The 25,224-nt window shown below is 36.1% G+C and overlaps 1 protein-coding gene across 2 annotated transcripts in view; it reads left to right on the top strand.

Moving 5' to 3' along the window:
- LOC109609710 overlaps positions 1 to 25,224 on the top strand; it is a 125,008-nt gene that overhangs the window by 45,507 nt on the left and 54,277 nt on the right. For both annotated transcript variants that reach the window (XM_020030030.2, XM_025411249.1), the window contains exon 3: positions 16,972 to 17,001. The gene's annotated coding sequence lies outside the window, so the exon portion shown is untranslated. The remainder of the gene's footprint in view (positions 1 to 16,971; positions 17,002 to 25,224) is intronic.

Genomic DNA, 25,224 nt, shown 5'->3' with positions numbered 1-25,224 from the left:
AGGCGTTTGCCTATCGAATATTCGACCTACGACCTGGCGACGTTCTCGCGGCGACTCACAGTCGGTGTGAACGCGGAAATGCACATACGCGCGCTGCATCCCGAGTCGAACTCCTTACTTGGGTGACCTTACTGGGAGTAGTACGTTTGTCCTTACATCGGGATGACTTTCAGGACGTTTGTCTGTTAAAGACGCGCGCGCGTGCCTTGCTTTTCTTATTACGTTTCATACACGCTTCTGGAACTCGATGACCCATCTTTCTTTTTCCTTTCAACTTTATCGCGCAGCAAGCTTTTATCAGGATGATTCATTTTAATCTTAACAGGAAAATATTTTGAAAAATATTTTCCTGTTAAGATTAAAATGAATCACCCTGTATATCTCCGAGATTGATGGATGAAAGATAATTATGTAATGTCATTTTGCAAGACGTGTAAGGAGATAGGATTAATAATCCGATGATTGTGACAGAGAAAATGCAATACTACATCTTTTATTTTATACGTATAAATGTGTGCGTATGTCCTGAACATTGATGTATTAGATTTTTAAATTATTCCCACATATTGAAAATTTTGAAAAGTAAAAATAATAGATATCCGGGAAATATATAATTAATCGAGAGACAATGAATGTGCAAGACACTTCTTCTTCGAGAGATTTTGTTGCTCATGTGCTGAATTTACGTTTTAAGTGATGCAAATGAAACAAACACAATAAATCTGAGACTAAATGCGAAAAATAAGAAATCTCCGTCGCTTTCTTCGATTGTTCATGGAACCACGAAGCGTGTCACGATTTAATGAAAACGGAACAAATGTTTTCTAAAAATAATATCGTCGCTTCACTTGGATGATGATTTGATAGACCTACTTCGATGAATCTGACCTGGAATTTCGAATATTTTAAACTTTCGAATCTCAATAAATTATTCTTTTAAATCTTATTTTCATAGAACTAAGATTTAAAACTTAGTTTATATAAGTTAGTTTAATAATATTGTACATACCTATATTTGCTATTATTGTTTTAGTATTTTTTTCTAATTTTAAGATATCTAAAAAGAAGAAAAAATGTGTGTAACGTACACGATGTTCAAATTATCACATAATAATTATGAATCTACTGCAATATTAAATATTTCTCGCAAGACATGTCGCAAAAAATATATTAAAAAGGACGACAACGTTCGGTATATGCAACAAACATGCGATCGGGTGCAGCCTATAACGTGTACAGATACTGCTCATTGACATTTAACTTTCGAAATTGTACAGAACGCCGGCGAATGGTGCGAGATGCGGCCTCTTATACTATGGCACAAAATATCATCGAGCAGATAGAACTAACATTTAAATGCCAATACTACAAGATGCACAGTTGCGTCGAGATGCGCTTACGGACACATTTTTTGCCACATATTTAATCGGAAAACTATGCGGATTTCTTAAATATGCATAAATTTCGTAAATATAACATATTGTTTTTATTTTGATTTCTTTTTTAAAAATAATTGTCTAAAAGAAAAATAAAAAGGATACATCCAAAACAAATATATATTTGTACATACATATATCGCAGGATTAGATTGTATTTGGAGAAGAATAGAATTCTTTAATAAAAAATTTATCATTTCTTAAAAATATATAATATTAATATTTATTTTAGGATACACAAATTTATAATATAAGATTTATTTAGATACGAATATCAAAAATTTTGCATAAATAAAGTGCAGTAATTGTAATTTCTCATTCTCATAACTTATTCGAGCACATTGCTTTTGTATCAAGATTCACGTGATTTAAATACCTCATGAGTTTCTTTCCTACATTATTATTACAACTGTACATAATACATATTACCTATTGTTTTCGCAGCTACTGTGTAGCATGATTATGAGCGGGCGTATCAAGATATGCATCACGATGTTTGACGGATCCATATATGTAAAGTTCATTCAGCAATTTATATTGAGATAAATATTGCAAGTCACTCCTCAATCTTGTCTACGACATTTTGTTGTGAAAATACTTCGGTCGTGTTAACACATACTTTATCACAATAATTTATCACCGAGAAAAGTGACATGCAATGCATTTTCGATTTAAACGATTTCAGGATCTTAATAATGACTTGCATAGACCGATAAGTTCAGAAATCATATGTATTACTAATTTCTCTCGTCAGAGCATGCCAATTATAATATTAATAGCATGTCAATTATAATATTAATATTAATTATAATTATATATCTTATAGATTTTATATAATTATTAGCTAACTTTTATATGTAGAAATTAGCTAATATTTATTTTACATAATTATTAGCTAATTTAGAATAAAATTGTTCCTCTATGCGTAACATTAATTAATTAGGAAATATTAATTTATAAAAAAAGGAGACTATTAAATTGGAATATATTATCGATACTATACGAAGAAAGAAATATATGACGCAGTATATATATATAAATATTAAAAATTCACAGGATGTATATAAAGATGGTCGATGAATCGGATAACGAGTTGGCTAATGAAATGCATAATATCGAGGATTTCCTCGTAGAGATGGCGCGGAAAGGATAGAGGAAGACGGTAGAAGATGTACGGCGCGATCCCAAGACCTTAATCCGTCGATACCTAATGGGATATAATACGAAATTAGCCGCTCACCATGTACAGTTACGCATTACGCTAACAAGACTTACTTCCGATTATAGTGAGGGGCCCTATTGTTCAGTCGAGCCAGTAGTGCACTCCTTAGTGGCCCCACAGACTCCGGCTATTCCTGTACGGGGGGTATCCATTTATTTATCTATTCAGTCGCCCCTTCGTACAACGCACGATAGATTTTACGTAATTTCGCCGGCACAATGGTCCTGAAGGATATCGATATCGCGATGTAATCTCTTATCATATGCAATATTTTTTTATTACATCCGCGCGAACTCTTCCGCACGCGCGATTACGGTTTGATAAACGCAATTAGCTTCCCTGCAATAAAACCTTTTCCATTTTTAATTGTAGCTTTACCGGAACATCGCTAAGTGGATTATTTTACACATAAATATCCTTTATTTAATGTATAATTTTAATAAACTTTTCCTTAACAAACTTCGTACTTGTGAGATATATGTATAATCGCTAATATAATCTAATTCTGAAGTTGTAACTCTCTTAACGCTATGTTGGAGCAACTATCTCATACCATTGTACTTCTTACGCAGCTGCGAGATAGAAGTATCTACGTGAATTATCTAGCGGACGCGGTTACCGCGCGCAATGCATTTACCGCAGTTAAAATTCGGTTTAGCGCAATTAGCGAGGTTAAACGGTCGATACGCAATCTTGAGTGCAATTTGCAGCGGAAGACTTGTGAATTAAGATCCGCGGCAAGAAATCAAGAAGGTGGAAGCAGCTCGTCCGAGGAAAGAAAGAGAACGTGAAGAAGGAAGGCGCGAGAGAGGGATGCGTAAGATTTTATGTCTGGAGAATCTGTAATGTGCGTTTTGAGAGAACATAGGCAATTTTATGGAACTGATTCGCGGATCGATAATCTATTCTATACTTTTCTCTCAAGAATATCGATTTCTTTAAAATTAATTAATTTTGACAAGAACAACATGAGTAATAATAATTTATTATTAATACTTTAACCATTTTTAATACTTTAAAATAATATTATTATTATTATTATTATTATTATTATTATTATTATTAACATTAATAAAGTATTAATATAAATTTTGCTAAGCATATAAGAAGTGAAAATTTGAATCGTAAATGGCTTGGCTGTCAAAAGCGATAAATTTGCCAGTATCTGTCTAAAAATCTGCGTCACAAGATAATTAGGAATATACGCACTGCGACTGTTACTATTGCCCACGAGTACAACCTAATGTGCACTCTGGCGCCTATCATACGCAAAGCTAACGCGTGTTGGTAACGTAACGCACGGGAGGAAACCCGTCTCCGTCTCACTAACGTTAGTATGTATGTATGAGCGAGCCAATAGAAAAAGGGGGAGAGAGAGAGAGAGAGCGAGAGAGAGAACTCTCTAGGAAAAGGCCTGTTTATCTGGCGAGGTTACTACTAGATGCTAACGGTAGCTTCGACGGGGTTTAGTATGCGCGATCTGTAGCCTCAACAGGAAACAGAATCCCTCCCATTACCGAGAGGAGAGGAGCGTGAGCGCAAACGGCTACCGGCATTGTTACGCTATGGGCCTCCTCTTATCGTCCCGGAATGTCCTTTGCCGGCGTTGCGGGCTGTCACGGGGTGAGGAAAGGTGGTACCCTTCGGCACCTTAAAAGGTCACCGGCGACGACGGCGTCGATGCAGCTACGACGTATATGCGCGTACGTGCCTTCCTCCCCTTTCACCTCCTCCGTCGTCTCTATGAGGCATCTTCCCACACACATATTTAATGTACGGTTACGCGCGTCCATGATTATGTTCGTGTATATGTGTGTTGCATGAGGAATTTTCGGTAATACTTACTTTTCTAAATTTCGCACACGTTTAAAGTCTTGTCCTAACTGTAGATAATAATACGTGAAATTTTGAACCTCGTATATCGCGTGTATAATAATCATGTTTGACATTTCGGGAAGAAACGTGAATGTATAATCTGCATTTTCAATATATTTTGAATCTTTTACTGGATATATCGAGGACTTGCAGATAATATTTGTATTTAGATTGAACACTTTTATGACATTTCGGTTCGGCAAGTACGTACACAGAGAAAAATATCTATCATTCTATTGCCAGGAAAAGTGATTACTCCGTTTATTTTTTTTTAAGTAATAGTTTTCTTCGACAAAGAATATATTCTTGATAATAGTCTGAAAATATACTCGTCACAAGTGTTAGAAAATTTCATTATCATGTATTCAAAAGAGGAATTTCTTTTCTCTTCAAGAATATTGTAAAGTTGTATCAAAGAAAAATCAAACTTATTTTACGCCAACTCTATGTAATAAGCAAACCAAATTTTTGTTTTAATTTCATATTCTTGACTAAAATACTGCACTTACTAAAATTCAGAATATATTCAATTAAATTTAATGCTTGTGGTGAATTTATGATATATTTGCAGATATACAAACTTATGATATATTTAAAATAAATAATATTAAAAAAATAAATAATGAATAAATATAAAATAAATAATATAAATAATAATATAAATAATATACTTGAATACAGTATACATTTTTCTCTGTGTATCGTATATAGCGATTATATCCGCGTGCGTAAAAATGGCGCGACATTACGGCGATATAGGGGAAATTACGTCGAACGACATTACGCCATCCTCGCATCTTTGCATGCGCCTGTTTTGATCCTCCCGGTAATATGCGGTAACAGCTTCTCGCGATATTGCGCCACCGTATATTTGCGACTTCGCTTATTACCCGCACGCACGCATCTCTCAACGAGCGTCATCCCAGTCTAGTGTGCATTAAATCATCGTGGCCCGAATATACAACGTATTTGCTCTGACTAATGAGCATTGAATTGGCTCTGTTAATTATTGTTGGCCAACGTGATCATTACCAGCGAGAGTAACGGGATACGTCGATGGCCTCTCGCGTAAAAGAGATTGCTTCGTCGTCGGGGGCAGATTGCATCCGAACCGACAACGTCAGTCTTCGACGTTTGCAGATCAATGGCTTCTGATCGTTAGCCGTTTACCTGCCACAGGTACCGCTTCGAGAGTACGCTGTTATTAATTATGCATTTCATTTTCTTTCTTGTATTTCGATTTAATTGCTTACGTTTAGCTTTTCGCGTGTATCATGGTCAGAATAGATCGACAAAACAGTCCTTCATCCGACAAAAATCATTATTTGTTATATAAGTATCTGCTCATTCGTTTCGTTATCGCATAACGCATCAGTGCATTATTAATCTCTCAAGGAAATTGAATTATCTAGCAATCTTTACGCTGACAGCGGTCGTCCGTAGAAAAAAAATAAACTAATTGCAAAAAGGTATTTTTCGTAGACTAGATTCCCGGAACGAAACAATATCTTTCCGACTAATTAAATTATTCGCCGTGAAATCAACGAGCAAGCGAAATTACATTACGCCAGAAAGAAGAAAGGCAATAAGATCTGAGTGCCATTAGGGAAAGAGAGTAAGAGGAGAGACACGGATCTCCTTTCGAATTGGTATCCAATGGTTTCGCGTCTGATGGTACGCGGATCATCCGAGTCAGTCGCAAATCGCATTAATAATCTATAAACGCTGATACATTTACGTAATTTATCAATGATCCTACGTTTATTGAATTTGCTCCTAAACATCCATATGTACTCGTTGCCTTGCCAAGCATGGAGAGCATAGAAATGTAACAAATTACATCGCGATCAATCGTTTGTAACTTTAACTATGGAAATTCAATTACACAACGTAGTTCTAATGTAATGAGTGTATATGTTGGCTAAATCTTTCCTCGAATTGACATTTAAAATTATACATTTGACATAAGTTATTTTTACTAGTTTCTCTAATTGTGGTAGTCGAGAATGGTATAATAATATTCAATATTTTACCTTGTATATTGTTAGCAATATTTTTAAATAGCTGTAATGTATTTAACATTATGTATATACACTCATTTGGAAACAAATATCAAATTAATGCATTTAGTCAAATAAATCTGATTTAATTTTTCATTCATTAGTATAAATTGCATTTATGTAATTGCATATTATTAAATCAAATTTATCTGATCTGATGTAACATTATTCAGTACCGTTATTTTTATCATGTCTGCCTTTTAGTGAACGGAATATTATTATGATTGTATACTACAGTTAATTATTAATTATATCTGACAAAGAAAATACTATTTTCGATTCGTTAAATATTTTCAACTGATAGAAATGACAACTCACATCATTAAATGATTATCTAATTAAGATTTGTAAATAATTTGTAAATAATTTCTAATTAAGTTGATGCATTTTCTAATCTAGAATATTTCACAAGAGTTATAATAAAAAAATATACTATAATAGTAATAAATATATATAATACAGAAATATATATGTATATTTAATGGATTAAATATAAACAATTGACTAATGAATTTTGATTTCGAGTGCGTTAAATTTTCAAAAATAAAAAATATGCTTGCTTGTTTTAATCGTTTTCGATTGACAGAACATTTTTGTTGACTTAATTATCCGAGCAATTAGAACCCTTCGCCGAGTACGAATAAATAAAATTACATCTCTATAGCGACGGTAAGGGCGCGAATCCGCCAGCGGATTTCCTAAGGTCGGCACCATTCGGCTAATTAAGCGGAAAGATTTTCCATCGCGTGCGTGCGTGCGTGCATGCTCCGGAATCCTGTTTTCTCCCGTTTACGGCTATCATTAATTGCTGGAGGAAGGTCTCTGCAAATTTGCAAGCGAACGCGCGGATCCACGGATATCAGGTCGACGACAGCAGGGGATAGCGATGACGACAGCGGCGGCGACGAGAGAGTATCACTAATTCAAGGTACTTCCGCATGTGAGAAGCGATGCTCCGAACGATCCCCATTTCTCGTTTTTGCGGCCGTTCAGTAACTCTGCCTTGGCTCTCTCGGTGGCGCGTTCTTTCGTATTTACGTAGGTATCGCGATTCGGTACGGTACGTACGGCGAAAACTCACGCGGGATATCCCATCTTTTCTCGTTTCTAAGCAGACGATGTCCATTGCTAACTAATGGCTAATTAGTTGCGCAAGGAATGCGCCGAAAAGCGACTTGGTATTCATATCACAGTCTTTATCGATTGAATGTTTTATCGAAGAATATAACGGGGTCCCCTTGTGACGATACTAAATTATTAAATATATTTATATCGATTGTATTTAATAATTGTTATTTTATTTTAACGATTATCTCTCTTTTCATTGAACCGACATTTTAAGTATGTATCTTTTTATTGAATTAACTTCAGTTTGAGTTAATCTAACGGAAGAAATAATTTCAAAGAAATTATATAAAATCCAAATAAAAAGCTCGTTCAAATAAAATTAAAAAACTTGGATGCAATGCGGAAAAAAATTTTGCTGAAAAAAGCGAGCTAAATTAATATTGCATTTCTTTTTATCTATTTTAATAAATCATTTTGATGAGAATGAAAAAGGCAAGGAAAAAATGAATTAATAAATAAATTTGAAAAATATCCAAGATTAAATTATTGGACTCGTTTTATTTTTTAAATTTTAAAATAAAATGATCTGCAATTATTATTTATTTATAAGCTTCCAGAAATGATAAATAGTTCAAAATTTATAAAATAATTTTCTTCAACTCGTGACCCTAATTTGCCGCTTTTATCGGCAAATTTGACTTTGCTAGAACAGAGATATTTCAACCAGATCTTCTTTCTCTTTTTCATTCTTTCCTACCGACATTTTATATCTCCACGTAATATATTTTCCTTTCCCATTATATCTTCTTTTCGTCTTGTTTAACAATACGACATTTGCGAACAAGGTCGGTTGTAACTATATTATTATTATTGGCGAGATGGAAATAAGATAATCCAAGAGCACGAGATAAAGATACCAAGAGAGAGAAGCAGAAGAAAGAGAAATAGGGATAGCGGCAAGATAGTCCTGTAGGTGAGACTAGCTTTCTCTACAATGCAATTTCCTGCACGCGCACAAGTCACACTGCAAAGTACAGAGTACTCTCGACGGACCATTGTCTCCTCGTTGCATGCCCGTCTTCCTTATAGTTTAGTGGGTTACCTAGCTAAAGATTTTCTTCAGACGACGTGTTAGATAATCGCTCGCATCATAGCTTTGTCGCGAAATACATGCGAGAGATAATGCAAGAAACTATTGCAGTATATTATCTTACATCTCTTGTGTCTCTCATTACGTCTTGTCTTGCAAAATACCAATTATCGGATAATGGTCATGTGTCGTATCTTTTTTTTTACGTTTTAATCTCGATAAACAGTCTATATTATTTTATTGCGAGTTAGCGATAATTACAGAACCTATGGATTTTAATTCGGTCAAATTTTAAATATTGCTCGGACGAAACTACTAAAATAGATTTTAATCTGGAGTTATTTGTAGAGAACGCGTTGCTTCATTATAATTTTAATGAGAGAAACGAGCAAGAGTGCGGCAACTTCTTTTTGCCGGACAACTCGCGTCGTTCGAACGTTCACATCGACGGAAACTCGGGATGTGAGTTTTTCCACGCGTGGCGTACGTGCCCCGCGGTGCGTCGAGTTTGACGCACTTTCAGGGCCGATGCGTTTTCGCTGCGCGAGGCTTACGAATGCATCGTGCGTGTAGTAAAAGTCCCGTGAGTATATAGCGCAACGGGGGGTCGGAGCGTTGCATCCTTTAGTGAAGATAATGGGGAAAAGTCGGAGGGGAACCAAAGATAAAGGCCTTAGAAACAAGATAAGGATTACTTTCACGCAACTTTAATTTTATTATAATCGCTACTCGCGTAATTTTTAACTTCTTCGCGTAATTTATAATTCTTTAAATATAGCAACCGATAAATTGATCAAGAGAGAAAGATAAAAGAGTAAAGAAAAACATAAATTTAATAAAATATATAATGAAAATTATATAAATCAATCAGTTTTAAAAAGAAGCTTGCAAAGGTTAAGAATTATAAATGCGTACTTTTATATTAAACTCAACAATTATTAATAAACACAACGTCGGTTAAGTACTTGTATGTAAAATAAAATAATATCGATATAATATCACGATAAAAATGAACGCATCGAACAAAAAATTAAAGAAAATACCGAAGATATTGATAAGGGAAAGATTTTATATAACGTAGATCCGTTTCTGAAGGAGAACGATGCTGCGCGTCCGGGAAGAGAAGGCAGGGTAGTGCATCGGTGAATCTAACGACCAAATCTCGACGCCAGTGTAAAATGCAAAACAGCAGCAAGCGCTGAAGTGAGGCGAGGTGAGGTGAGGTGAGGTGAGACACGGTAGAAGCACTTCTTCCCCGAATGCGAATTCCACGATGCGTGGCGACCAAGGTGGAGGTCGGGTGCTCTCTTGCGGATCTCTCCTCGTCCTGTGCTCGCGTCCTTCTTTCACGCTCCGTCCTGTGTGCCGCCCTTGCTCTTCACGCGGGAGTGCGTGAAGCAGAACGAAAGGAGGGTACGGATTGTCTCGCCTTTGGACTCGCTCTCTCTCTCTTTTTCTCTCTTTTCTTTTGCGAACCCTGGTGTGTCTTGCGAGATATATTCGATTCTTTTGCACGATAAGGAAAATCTTGTACGTAGTGATGGGTTACCACTAGACAAACGAAGATTTAGATTCCATGTTTTATATAAAATAAAAGAAAAGGAAAAAATACGGTGTTTAAAATATTTATGAATAATTCTAAAAATATTATATTTTTTTGTAATAAATTTATTTTAATTTTCATGAAGCTTAATGAAATGTGTTACGGGGACTTAATTTTGCAAAATTAAAAGATTCTCAAAAAAACAATAGCGTCCATCAAATTTTTATGAACAATTAACGTCGAGTTGAAGCATATAGAAATCTTGGCGATTTATTTTAGAATAATCTTTTATTATGAGCAATTATATTTCTGTTAGTATATTCTACATACTTTCATTAGTGATATTTCATGGCTTCTGTCGTAATAAATTGAAATGACCGTTCGCAGTAAGATTCCTTAAACTTTCGTTTTGCGAATAAAAAGATGAAGGAAAGAAGGAGAGGGGAGGGACATTCGCTCTTTTTTAAAATCCTTTCGTTTTCTTTTTACGACAATTTCCTTTCTCTAGAAATTTGTCAGACTGTCAAAACTATGATGACCAGGCGTAAATGCACATCGTGCCAATTAACGTCGCGGCGCGCTACTTTCTGAAAATTAATGATCTGCGAATTTTTGCAATGACGATGAAAAAAGTTATTTAACGGTACTTTCGCCATACTAGGCTTCATTAACCGTCATTGCTGATTTTCACTTTCCCGCATCCTTTCGTCTATCAGTCTTGATAAAATTAACGATTGCTCGACACTTTCTAGGTCAGATTGCGAAAACGCGACACATGTGCGATGTGATCACGTTTATCCAATTATGTATCTTCAAATTTTTATCTCTTTATCGACGAAAAACACTAGAGTGCTGCAACGATAAGTGTAATATACATGTTAGTCTGTCTCTTACGACATCTATAATCAGAGCTCATAGATAATCCTTCATCCACTCCTCACTATTGTTCAATTTATAAATGATACGCTTTATATGATCGATAAGACTTTAATCTATCGGTCCCTCTGATAATCATTATTGATCTGTGCTATTTTTAAATATTAGAAAAATATAAAAAATCCAATAGAAGATAATGGAATATTGATGTCATTAGAGATAAGCGCATTAAGGTTATTCTCTCTTACAAGTTTTCACTTTTGGAGCTTCCATTGGGAAGAAATAGGCGAAATAAAATGAAATTTCTCGTTTTTCTTTTTTATTTGAATCCTTATTTTTGCGAGAAGGAAAATTGCGCGATCAAGCCGATGTCAAGCGTGACGGGGGAAACGATCACGGGGGCGATCTCGAGCGGCGTGCGTGAGTTAAGATCACGCATACTGTTAATAAATAATGCAGTAATGGGCGTTTGCGCGCGCGGGTCGAGGAGGGTAGCCGTTAAATGCGGCGGAACGGAGAAAGCCGCATTATTTACGCCCGCTGGCGGCTGGCTGGCGGTGACAAGTTTAAAAAGCCACGGGAAGTAATAACCGAGGTGTCCGCGGATTAAAAGGCGTGACACTGCTAGTTCCAGCAATCACTCTTCCCCGCAACGATGTAATTAAATCCTGCAACGTACATATATGTACGTTTGTCGACTCTTTACGACTGTAGCCCGTCTCTTGCCGTCATCTTTCCTTCCCCCTCCCCCTTTAGGTTATGCCGATTGCGTCATGTGTATAATGTTATGCTAACGGCCGACGATCGGATCAACGACAATCGAGCCTCGACTAACTCGTGGTTTCTCTACCTGAACGTTCGAGACCTTGACGCGCGAATTCACATGGTCGGTTTTAACGGGAATCCGAAACGCGATTCTTTTTAACATATTCCTGAGGTTTCAGCCTTGAGGATACAATATAAGCATTGTACGTCAGCTGTCGCGAACATGTGAATTTGTAAACGACGCTTGTTCCGAAGTTAAAGCTCGATAATTAAAGTATTAAAAGACAATTATGTAATTAACTGATTTGGAATTAGAAACCCGGCAAGTCTTCCATTTGTCAATTTTATTCAATCAATAATCGATTTTAAATTTTTTAATTATAATATAAACAATGATATTCAAATATAATTTTTGACAAGAAAAAAGTCATAAAATGATTGGAAAATTTATTCCTATTCGGAAAATGTCTGACATCGATACATTTCATAAAAATGGATGACGAAAAATGAAGATATCGGTAAGGATACGATGAATTATTTTTCCTCTATATTGTTTTATATATTCGAAAGTTACAACCTCTTATTTTCCTCACGCAATTTGCAGGGAAATTCAGCGAATTAAAAAAAGAAAAAGTGAAAACAAACGCGATGGTTTCTCGTTAGCGAATCACGACTTAATGTCTCACTCGGCGAGCGAAATTGATAGTGGCGCAATTAGACGCGTAAATTATACGCTCGTCATTGCTCGTTGCGAGCGCGCGCGCGCGCGCGACGGCCTATCTGTCCGTAAAATGACAATGTACTCAGGTACGCGAGAATCTGTGGTGGTAGTTACGTACACGGTAAAACGGTTTAGATTCGCGCCGTGAGATAACCTTCGTCGTAGCTTACCGAGCGCGTCGCCGGTCGTCTCTCTCTATTTTTCTCTCCCCCTTTCTCTCTTTCTCTTTTTTTTTCTCTCTCTTTATCTCTCTCTTTCTCTCTCTTGCAGCTATTCCCGATGCACGCCCGCACGTACGGATGTAGCTATACGCGTCGTAAGCTCGTCCCTCCGGTGCGTACACGCACTGAAATACGCAAAACATTGTTCCCGCACAGTGCTAGGCGCAACGATGAGTTCGCTGACGGTAAGATACCTCTCCTAGAACGGAAACACGTGGTGAAAATATCGTTCTTGCTTGGACATACTTTTGTATATGTGTAGTTTTGATCAAAATATTAGATATTGTAAATACTCTCTATTCTGAAAGATACGAAAAGCTCTTCTTATTAAAAAAAAAGTAATAATGTGTTTGATATGATTAAAACAAACTTTTTCCGATATCTGTAGAATAATACGAATATTTTACATATAATCTTTTATGTTAATCAATTTGCCTAATTATCCAGTATATAAAATATTATGATAAGATCATTAAAAAGTGGATATGAGATACTTCAAATTTTATATGACGCATATGACGTTGAGATAAATTATAAAATATTATTTATAAATTATATGATCTTTCCAGTGACTTTATTTGAATATTGTTATATGAATATTTATAAGAATCGATTTGTATAAAAATAAGATATTTATTATTTTTGAAAAATGCCGTTGTGTAACGTTGATATGTCAAGGTAAAATACACGACGTAAACAATTTATTTATACATCATATTTTCCAAAATTATAAAACTTTTATTTGCTTTTTTTAATATTTTTTTATACAATTGGTTACAATTTATCTTGTGCATAATGTATATATAATTTTGTCTTCTGTAACTGCATCTGACTAAATGCAATGTCGAATGGCAAACGGCGAATGGCGATAGGATGAGACCTGAAAAATAATCGCGGTTTTAACGACTCATTTCCCTTCGCGCCGCGATAAAACGGCTCGCTTTCATCGGGCATGTACCTCACGTGCAACGTCCTCGGCGCCGTCGTTTCCTGTTTCCTTCCCTTATCTGAGCGTCGGCAGAAACAGGAAAATCCACGAAAGCCCATACGTTATCTGCCACGTACGGTCAGGGTTTCGCACACGGTACCCAAGTACGAGAGACGAGAGATATCAGTCGTGCAATGCACGCCGAGCAATACACGCTGGTACTGCGAAACGCCCGTTGCGGAAACGCCGAATGAATTATTTCGCAGCTGCGCACGATCGCCAGAATTATTTTCCTCGCGGAGATTCATTGTTTTAGATCGGTGCAATCCCCGGAGAGATCTGGGACTAGAAATGAAATTTATGATCTGTGTATAAAGTCGAATTTTTTAAAATAAATTTACCATCATTTTTTTCTGCAATTTCTGTTAATCTATATTAGATTAAACTTTGGGTCAAAATTCAAATGTTGAAGCAATTTATTTGAAATAAACCGAGAGATAGTTTCGTTATCTACTTCTGTTTTTAAATTTTACCTTTATAACTTAATCCGCGAAAAAATCCAACTTTGCGCGATTGTAAAAGTTACTCGTATCTCGACAGATTTTCATTTAAGGAAAAATTAATGTCAAGTAATATATCTATCTATTCAAATAATATAATTCTAAAATTGCCCTCAGCATTGTATCTTATGAACTGCGAAGGATATTACACTAATCCACCAGAGGCAAATATGTTTCCAAGAGTTTAACATAACGGTGGGACCGACTGTCATGATATTCTCATGGTATTCGTCTTATCGACTCTCTTCATCTCGTGCGATTATAAAGTAGCTGCTCCATATAACGCAACGTAATGGGTTAATCAAGTTTCGCTCAGAGGCCTTGCTTCCGCGACTGATGTACGATGTCATTACGCTCATAAATCTTCAAGCCGCGCGAAAGGAGAAGCAAGAGGGGGAGAGAGAGAAAGGGAAAAGAGAGGAAGGGAGATCAGGTATGACGGGAACAATGTTTTCCCCATCGTGTTATCCGTCGTGCGGGGAATTTTAACGCTACGCGTGAGTTAATGTGACGAAATGCCGTGTAAAAGACTCGTACACGTCGCCGATGCGTCGACCAGACTGATGGAGCGGCGCTACGTGCCAGATATGACACCAGATCCGACTGTGCTCGTCCTATAAACTAGAAAATTATTCAAATTAGCTATGCAGGTTTCACGGGAGTCGCCTAGGTACCGAAGGTACGAAGGCTACAAACTACTCGGTCTTCTCGTTTTTCTTTCGTTCCTTCTTCCTTTTCGCGATGCAGCCCGTGCATCTATTTGCGCGACGCGATGCGATGCACTTTTCCCTCTTCTCGTCATTCGCCCGACGTTTCTTCCCAAGAAAAGGTGCAACGCCGTCCACGCGACGAATGCGAAATGCAAACACGTCAGACAGATTGCGTGAGCTGCATCGACTTGGCCTTTTTTTACGAGAATTTATGTTTAAGATCGATTCTTTTAAAACACAGTTGCATACCATATAGATTTAGAGTTATTTACGATTATTTATGTGTACGATCCGGAATATGAATGAACGTATTAACGATCAGATTTGAGTTATTTATAGATGTAGTTATTTATAGATGTTACCAAACTCTTGCTTGCATTGCGAATACATGTTGCAAGCGAAGTATTGCGTAAGTGTAAAACTGACGTATTCCCTTTCGTGGAAACTTATAAACAATTGGGAGCCTTGGCTTTATTTTCAATAGTTTTTTGATAGTTTAAATCACATAAACTTCTATATATTATACTAATCTACTAACAACAATGTTACAGCTTAATTTTTTGAGCAATTTTGAATCTCTTCAATTTGTTTTTTTTCTTATTATAACTCTTTCTAGATTATACACATATATATCTTTGATTTTTTTACCGTAACTTTACAATCATTTCTTATTAAATGACGATCAAATTCTCGATATAAATTATGTCCAAATCTAAATAGCTGCCCTTGTTTCACTATAGTCATATTAGCAGTCTAGTATAATATACAGAAGTTTGTGATTTAAATGGTTCTGGTCATTAAACAAAAAAATTGCCTCAGGGTAAAATAAGATGCCGAGTTCCTACATTTTATTTTGTAAGATTTTTCTTATTATTTTTCGTCAGACTTTCAAAGATTCATTTTATGTGAATTCTAAAAAGATTTATATTTAAAAAAAAACAGATTAATATAAAATAATCACGAACACAAATACGCATATGTAAAAATACCGAGAAATACTAATCAATTTTCAAGAATTCTATTTATTCTCAAATATTTCTCGTGTAATTCTTAATATATTTATGCATTTTCTAAAATTTTAATTATTAGCAATATTAGAATATTTTTTAAATAATTTATTTTTAAAAATAATTATTTGTTTAAACTGTCAAAAACTGTAAAACTGAAAATAATAAATTATCTTAATATCGCTAGTCAATTAATCAAAGGATCATTGGAAATAATGTAAATCGACCAAAACTAGCCAGAACAATGTTCGTTGACAAAGTCTCACACTGACACATCGTTTTATCTCTCGATTTTAAATTTAGTAAGATGTAATGATCTTGCAAACGTGACTTGTGCAGTTTACAATACTATGATTTATATCTATCTTTTGATCTTATATATTTGAAAAGGATCACATCTATATGGTCGAAAGGTCGTAATTAATAAACAAAAATTCTGGCTAGTTTTGGTCGATTACATTATTTCCAATGATCCTGAAAATAATATTTTAAAACTTTAAATTATTTATAAGTTATAAAATGATACGTCTCAGCTTTATGCATACAAATATTGATCCTGCGCGCATTTATTAGTAATGTGAAAAATTATTATTAATATATAATTTTTATCTATCGAACTCTTCAAAACGCAGCATAATTATAGTACTGTATATTGATAGGTTTATTATATATGCATTAATGCATATAAATGTATATCGGTTATTATCGTAATTTTTGCTGCATGTTATATTATACATTTTTAGTGATTTTTTTCTTGTTACTGATGGCAATATATCGTGCATAACGCGAGGTGCAAATCGCAAAGATAATTACTTAATCGATATAATCGCGCCAATACTTGTCACATCAGTATTATAATCACGCTCATTTATTTTTCTTTCTGTTGCAGGATCGAGCCACTAGTGCCAAAAGTCAACAAGTGAGTAGAACGAGTATCGAGCGTGAGTACCTCTTATTTACGCGTAATGTAATTACAAACTTACGGAGAGCCACGTTAAGGGTTAATACTTGTTTCACGTGAGATTTATGTTTCTCTCGTTCAGCCCCGCACGCACGTGTGCATAAAATCGTGTATCTACGCGCATGCTACTCCATCGACCGTGATTCTTAATTACATTTTGAATTACGCTGTAAAACGAGATGAAAACGTTTGAATCTTATCGTACTATGACGTAAAAGCTGCGAGTCATTTTCGAAACGCGTTTCCGCGGAAGTGCTTATGCATCTTGCGTTCAACATTGATTGATTGAGTCCGGCTGTCACATGATGAGGAAAGACTGAGAAAAGAAAGTATATCTGTCCCGTATTGCGCGATTTCCGGTGATTTTTCTGTCATGCGCATTTACGATAATTAAGGATTTGGATTATAATTGGGACAAATAAGGAAACTTGGCAAATTGAAGTATATATTTATCGTGAGAGATATACAAGTTACAAATGAGATGCTAATCACGACATAGATATTATGCTTTCATGATAGTCACGCAATCTCGTAGGACGGAGAAGGAAAAAAATTTAGAACTAAATAAAAAGAGAAAGAGAGAATTTAGATCCTCACTTTAAATTTATACATTATTTATGAGTAATATTTCTCGTTTGCATATTTTTTTAGTAATAAATCTCTAATAGAAGTTAAAATAATTTTCATATAACTAATAACAATTAATTGAAAGAAGGACCAACTGTTTATTAAAATTAAAGTCATTAAGATTAAAATTTATTATTATTATTATTATTATTAAAATTTTTGTGCAAGAAGAGTAGAAAAAGAAGAGAGAGAAATTAAAATTATATTATGTCTAATTTAAAAATATAGAGAATTTATTGGTAACTCATAGAAAAAAAATTAATCGCGTTCAAAGGACCATAATTGAGAGATCACGCCAATTAGGCGCGCCTTTAACGGTTTAACTGTTAGGCGGAAGTCGATGGAGTCCTCGGGCTCTATATTTGCATTCTGATTATAAGCTTGCACAAAACTAAAGCGTCGTATCTCGTCAATTATCATTATCTTTCATAATCCCCCGTGTTACTCGTTATGAGTTTATCGGCGATAAATAAGAAAGCACAAGACAAGCCAATCCAGCTAAAAGAAATCGTCATCTCAATTTGTCAGATTTTTTTTATCATTGCGTGATTTCATTGATTTAAGCCTCGCCTTCTCGTCTATTCACGGATCTGCATTTACATTTTGATTATAAATGAGTGTGATGGCGTTCGCGTGTTATCCGAGAGGAGATAGATCCAGGACGTAAACGCAACACGCCCTCTGCGATCGCTTCTCGTTTAGGGGACGTTTAATGCGATGCAATCCTGTTAATTCTAATCTAAACGCTCATTGAAGTAGAAAAATCAATAATTCTATATAATTAATAATTCTATGTGAGATCAAGTATAATATAATTTCTCTTATTGTTTCAAATTATATTTCATATTTTTTGAACGTATTTGAAATGGAAAAAATTGACAAAATTGAAAGAATAATATTTATAGAGACATCGTATTTTAAAAATAAAGGTTTAAAATGAAGCTAAAATAAGTACAGTTAAATAGTAAAAAGCCTAGTCTTTAACACGCAAACGCGTCTCACAATACTAACTACGCATTCAGGAATTTAACGTTAATATGACAAGTAAAGATCGCTATATTATGCGGATATACCATGAAAGGCTAACTCAGTGAAGAGCATGTAAAGTTCAGAAAGTATAAACGTTCAAACATTTGAGGTGTCATAAACACTCAATGCCTGAGCAGTCGCATTTTTCTGCTTCAAAAAGAGAAAATACACGTAATGTCTAAAGAAAGATGTTCTTGTCAAATGCAAAGTCTGCCACAGGATTCATTCATTGATTTTATCGAATTTTAATGTAAAAGAACAAGTATTTGTTCTCCTTAGCATACCATATATCACGTGTCGTTACATAATGGAAATATTATTCAATATGGATATCAATAGTCTGATGCGTCGCACGTATTGTAAAGAATGAGGAGGCATTGAACTCATTGACTCATCGTTGTATAATAATACTGGTACCGCAGCATATTGCTGAGCGTGTAAATATTAATAAAATCAAATCAAATCCGTGACATTGATTGGTCTTAAATTATATCGAGATTTCTTGCTAGAAATTCCGTGAGTTTTATATTCAAATTCACTTCTCCGGATTATGAAACAATATGAAATAATATGAAATAACTATACTGTGAATTTTTGCAGTGAAGTCTGGAAAATTGTCAAGTTTATTATATATTGTTTCTCATTTATATTTGCATAAATTGCGTAATAATTATATGTATTTTTACATGTTCATGTTCGACAAAATTAAATACGTTGTGCGTATCTAAAACTAGGGGAAAAAATTAATTATTATAAATCTAACATATTCTCTCTAATTTACCAGCGTAAAGATAAAACTTGATGTTTTAAAAACATCAAGTTTTAATATTCGCTAATATGTATATTAAAACTTTGCATTTTTCTTTTCGCCGACATTAGTATATTAGGTTTATAAAAATTTCTACATACATATATATGTATAATAATTGCCGTATAATATTTCTTCCTACTGGATATGTTGTAATTCGTCTTGTAATACATCTTTTATACCTTATTCGATGCGTACAGACGCATCTGTCAACATAATTCAAATATATTGCGGCGCGTGTAGCAATATTATAAGGCATGACGAAGGGTAAAAGGAGCAGAGACGTCGCCGTGAAATAATATTAATTACCGATGAGACGTTACGCCTGTCCAAGGCGAGTTGGTCGCTCTTTCTCAGAGAGAGAGAAATACCAGTCCTCCCGGTATAAAGCGGGCAGCATCCTGTCCGTAGGATTCGCATTTCCATTCCGATTACAAGCTGCTAGGAACGTACAATGTTGTACCCTCGCTATTACTCAGATACCCCCGTATTATTGCTTCTGATGAGCGGGTCCTTTTTCTAACCCTCCTTCTCCTTGTCTCTCTTTCCTCGTATTCTTCCCTCTTGGGTCGCGATCTCCGTCTCTCGTTGTTTCTGACTTCTTCATGGGATTCCTGCGGTTCTACCGCGAACCACGTGGAAAAAGGCAGGATGTACGCAGAATATTTCGCGACCTTGCGATTCACGTATAAAGCCATATATGGTGTGTGGCTTTTTTTCTTTCTCCCGCGTAGCGTAGGATGACTCGGACGAGCGGATGAGGCTAACGTTTGAATTTTCTCGCGGCACGCAAGTGGCGAACAAACCTCCTCGTTATACTAACGTGCGGGGATATAACACTTTGAATACTTTTACGACTCTATCGCGGATTGATGTCTTCATCGATTGCAAGGGATCAACGCGTGTTTCGATTATAATGATCGCCCGCGGCTCTTGTGTGATGCAAAAACTACGTTGCAAATTATTTGTCGTGTAGATACGGCTTTTTTCATTTTTGCAGCTAAATGCTATCTAATAATTTTATACATGTATCGTATTACATGTTAATATATATGTTAGATGTATTACATGTTAACATTATTGTATGTACAGAGTGTTTTACATCAAGTGTAAAGCTTTACGAAGTATTTTCCTCGAAATTTGACATAAAAAAAGATTTCAAACAAAATTTATAGAATTCAATAAATAATTAAGAATCATGTGAAGGTGAATATTTTACATGGTACGCACTGTATACATTACTCTTTTTTAATAAGAAATATTTTTCACAATTATTATGTAAAATTATTTAATTCTATAATAATCTTAATAATAATTATCTAATTCTATAATAATATATTATGTAAAATTTAATTCTATAATATATTATGTAAAATTATTTAATTATTTAATTTTATTTAAATAGAAATATTTTCTCTTTTCTTTCTATTTTTTTAGAAAAGACGTGCTTGATCATCGTTAATAATTTTCATTTTCAATTTAATAATTACGAAATATTTTAATTATACTTTTCATGCGTCGTACACGAGTATCTCTATCTTCGATCGTGCTTGAAGACTCGTACACGAATTTCACGAGCTTCCCGTCTTACCGTTCGCCGCGGTGGAATTATTTCCTTTACAATTACATCGGCGATAACAGGTCATTCTGCATCTCTGGCTTACGCCGTACGCAAATCCTCCTTTGATGTACCGGCAACGACGCGACGGTGAAGCTGAATTCACGCGAGCGAGCGAGCGAACGAGCAAGCATGCACGCACATGCGTGCCCGTGTTTGCACGCATTCGTTTGCACATTGTAGGAACGTGCTGAGCCGATCCCGGCTCAGCGATCTGAGCATGGGTTACGTTAGTCCCGGCTTTATAATGAGTCGATCTCCGTTTGCACAAACAACCAGCTGACGCATAAGAAAAGTACTTCTCTCGAGCGATCGGTCGGTCGGTCGGTCGATCGGTCGGTTGGTCGGTTCGTCGATCGTGGCCTTTTACTCTTATTACTGCATTATGAATCCAGTATTTCTTAATCAAGATAATTATTCTCGTAACGTCAAGGCGTCATGTTAAGAAATCTCATTGTCTCTTGTTGTTAAAGCATAAGGCGTATGAGCGCGCGCGATGTTTTTTCACCTCAAAAAGAGGGTTCTGTTAAGTGCGGTTATTCGAGCGAAATTTTATTCGAGCTTGAGGTTGATTCGTTTTTTTTTTTTTTTTTTTTTTTTTTCCCGAGCCTCTTCTCGTGAATGTTGTCATCGTCGTCGTTGCGGATTCTATGAGGTGAAAACGAGCTGCAGAGGAATTTCGGACGAGGTTGCTGCACTGACGGAAAAAAAGTTGCCAAAAATAAATGACCCTCCCTCCCCTTTTCCGCGCCTGAATGAACGCTACTTTGTAAGAGCGACCTGCGTTTCTGCACTCGAAGAATCTTTCTCGCAAGTTAACGTCGACCAAAAAAAAATCGCATATTTGCATAAATCAAGACTGCTAGAAAAAGAGTCGAGGATATCTGAATATTATTTCGAATTACTTTTCGTAAAATTGATAATTGAATATCTTAATCAGTAATTATGTTCAAAAATATGTTTATAAAAAATATATATATATGTATTGTACAAATCTCTTAATATTCTTTTTCAAAGTCTCATAGATTTATATATGCGAATAATATGGTTCTCTTTCATAACGATGTAATTATGAACTCCGGGGCATTAAATATTAGTTTGGTATTTTAGTTTCGTATTTTTTCCTCATTATTATTTAATATGTATAAGAGGCAGAATAATTTGCAGACTGTTTTACGTGTTTAAGAGAAAATTGTATAGTGGGATGCGGTAAAAAAAAAAAAGATTTTGAATACTTCCGCGAGTATATTATATAAATTTCACATTAAATGGAAGATTGTACTTTCGTGATTTCTATCATTTTCAACGTGAATGATGTATTATTATAAACGATACACGTGATGACTGTTTTCGAAGGATCGGAAACCGCTCGTTCTTATATTATACAAATGAAAAATAATACCAACGAGAGGATATATATACGAGCAGGATACGGGAGGAATGGCAAAAAGAAGTTCGCGGCTCATACGAGGCACACATTATGCTCCTCGTTCTACGAGACGGACGAGTATTTTGTTAGATTTAGGGCCAACGCCCAAGACCCTCCTCTTTTCGCGTCGCTCTTTTTTTCGTACGTGGACACGAGATGGTCCTGCTGAGAGAGGTCCAACGAGTACCTCCGGTAGGGTTTAGCGCAGACGGCGTTTGGGTTCTGCCATAGGCGTGGCGAAAAAATTTGCGCACCGCAAAGGATCCTCTCGAGATTTTCTCTCTTTCTCTTTTTTCCTTTAAGAGCATTATTCCTTATATCCTATTTTATTATAAACAACATACTGGTAAATTACGGGGAGAAATTCTTCTTCATAAATGTAACATTAACGCATTAATTCCTGGTTTTCGCGAAATTCCGCCTTTGCATTATCGATTCGAGGAGAAGAGAAAAAAGGAAAAGAGAAAACGAACAAAAGAATTCAACATCTATTACTATAGTCTTGCATTTTCGCGTTGCATTAGCCGATCTGCATCGAGGATCCCATCAAGAGATCGGCCGCGGGAGTACCGTCTTTCTTGGCCTCTCGACACGATCCCTGACCCTTTCGCAATAACCAGGATGCATTGCACGCAACGGCAGTGCTTCGAAACGATCCGCGACTGCAGGCACAGCGGCGTTACCCGTACTTGTACATATACTTGTACCCACGCCGATATACCAGCACCGAGGTACTCTATCATTGCTACTTCGTTGCTGCACTTTACTTCGCGCTCGCGGCTTCGTGCTACCATGTACATACTTCGGCCCGAACGGCGAGAGAGACAGAGGGAGAAAACGCATGAGATTCACCATGATATTTCAGTTCTCACAAGAATCGCAAGATTAATCCATATGCAAAGCGAGAAAGAATCGTTCGCGATGGAAAATAAATTTCATTGCATTCATAGGCAAATACGGATACAATTATTACAATTATGCAAAAATATAAACAATATTTGTCAGAGATATGCAAAGGATAAAAGATAGCGGATAGTGTTTATCGCTTTTGAGATTCTGTTTGTCAGTCCAGTGGAAATATTTAATTTGATGTTTGGTTGGATTGCAAAAGGTTGTAGTGTCAAGCTACTGCCACGAGAGCTTGTACGCGTACATTTTATCCGTACTAGTATTGCCACATGTATACAGCTCGCGTTGCTGGCAACTATATATTGAATTTCAACCTCTCTCAGAATCAGCGGCATTACACATTCTAGAACTCATCCCAAGGATAACCTCTTGCAGCAGAAAATCCGAGAGATTGTTGCTTTTTTTATTAAATATATTTCGCTACGAGAATTCCATTTTCAAGCGTACTAAATTTTTTTGCTCCGAGGTGTTGAGATCTTTCTATTATTCACATGTAGAGCGTACGTTCAAAATAATAAGTTTAGTATTTTCATATCGGTTTGCTTCCATGTCGATGTTATCGATCATTACTTCAGGAATTAATGTATCTCTACAAGTTCTGAAAGAAAAATTAGCATATACATTAATTTGAATTTAAAATATATGTCTATACTATACTTACATACCAAAATATTTTATTAATGATTAATGTCTACATATCTAAATTTCAGAAGTTTAAGCCTTTGAAAATAAGAGTTTTGAATGTTAAAAAAATGATAAGTTGTTTAGTTTCCCTCCAATTTAATTACTAAACTTTCTCTATCTTTTTCTATCTTTCAATGATGGATATTACATATATCGTAGTTTTATAGCAATATCAAATTACACGAATTTATCTAAAATGACAAAAATTATAATCGGAGTATATAATTAATTACCTATGCTATGTAATGAGACATTAAATCGTTCCATAAAAATATTAATTTATGTTGAGTATAAGCCTTCTTCAGCGAAAGAAAATATCTGCTATATTTTCAGTCTGACCAATTCGCGATTCGTGCGCGAGTCAAAGGTACAATCTCGTACTCTCCGACCACCCTACGCCAATGGCAGGCGTGAAGGGAAGGCACGAAGCACGAAAAAGAGTTTGCCATCGGGCTCGAACACTTTCCAGTGCGCCGCTCCGGAGTTCCACGACCGCGTTTCGGGACAACAGCACGTCGGTACCCAACCGTGGGGCCTCCCCGTCCTTGGTCCGTGTCAGTGGCATAGACCATACAGGGCCCGTTCAAGGTCGAACCGAGCGCACACGAGCGTCGACGGAGGCGCACGAGGGGCCCCGAGTCCGGTCGAAGGTACTACTCTCCTCGGCCGGGGCCCAATGACTAGCGGGGGCAGGGTAGCGGGGCCGGAACGGGGGGAGCGAGGGATTGGCGAGGGTACAGGCGGCCGTAGAGAAGAGAGAAAGAGAGAAAGAGAGAGAGATAATGCTCGACCGAGGCGATCGAAGGTCTCCGGCCCCAAGTGTCATCCTATACCCGTAAGATCCGCCACGTCGTTTCTTCGCGTCTTAACGCACATTAATACGCGTTATGTGTACATTGGGACGGTACCCGCCTTTTCGTCGTGATTTTCGTTGTCCGTTCTACTCCGACTCTTCTTTCTTTTCCCTTCGTCATATTCTCTCTCTCTCTCCCTCTCTCTTTCTCTTTTCGCTCTGTTTTTTTTTCGCGCGGTTCTTGTTCCATTTTTCTTCTTAAATATTTCTGTAGCCCGACTCTC

Source organism: Camponotus floridanus, unplaced genomic scaffold (genome assembly GCF_003227725.1).
Source record: "Camponotus floridanus strain SB8 unplaced genomic scaffold, Cflo_v7.5 scaffold105, whole genome shotgun sequence".
Lineage (NCBI taxonomy): Eukaryota > Metazoa > Arthropoda > Insecta > Hymenoptera > Formicidae > Camponotus > Camponotus floridanus.
This window is presented reverse-complemented; position numbering and strand designations above follow the sequence as displayed.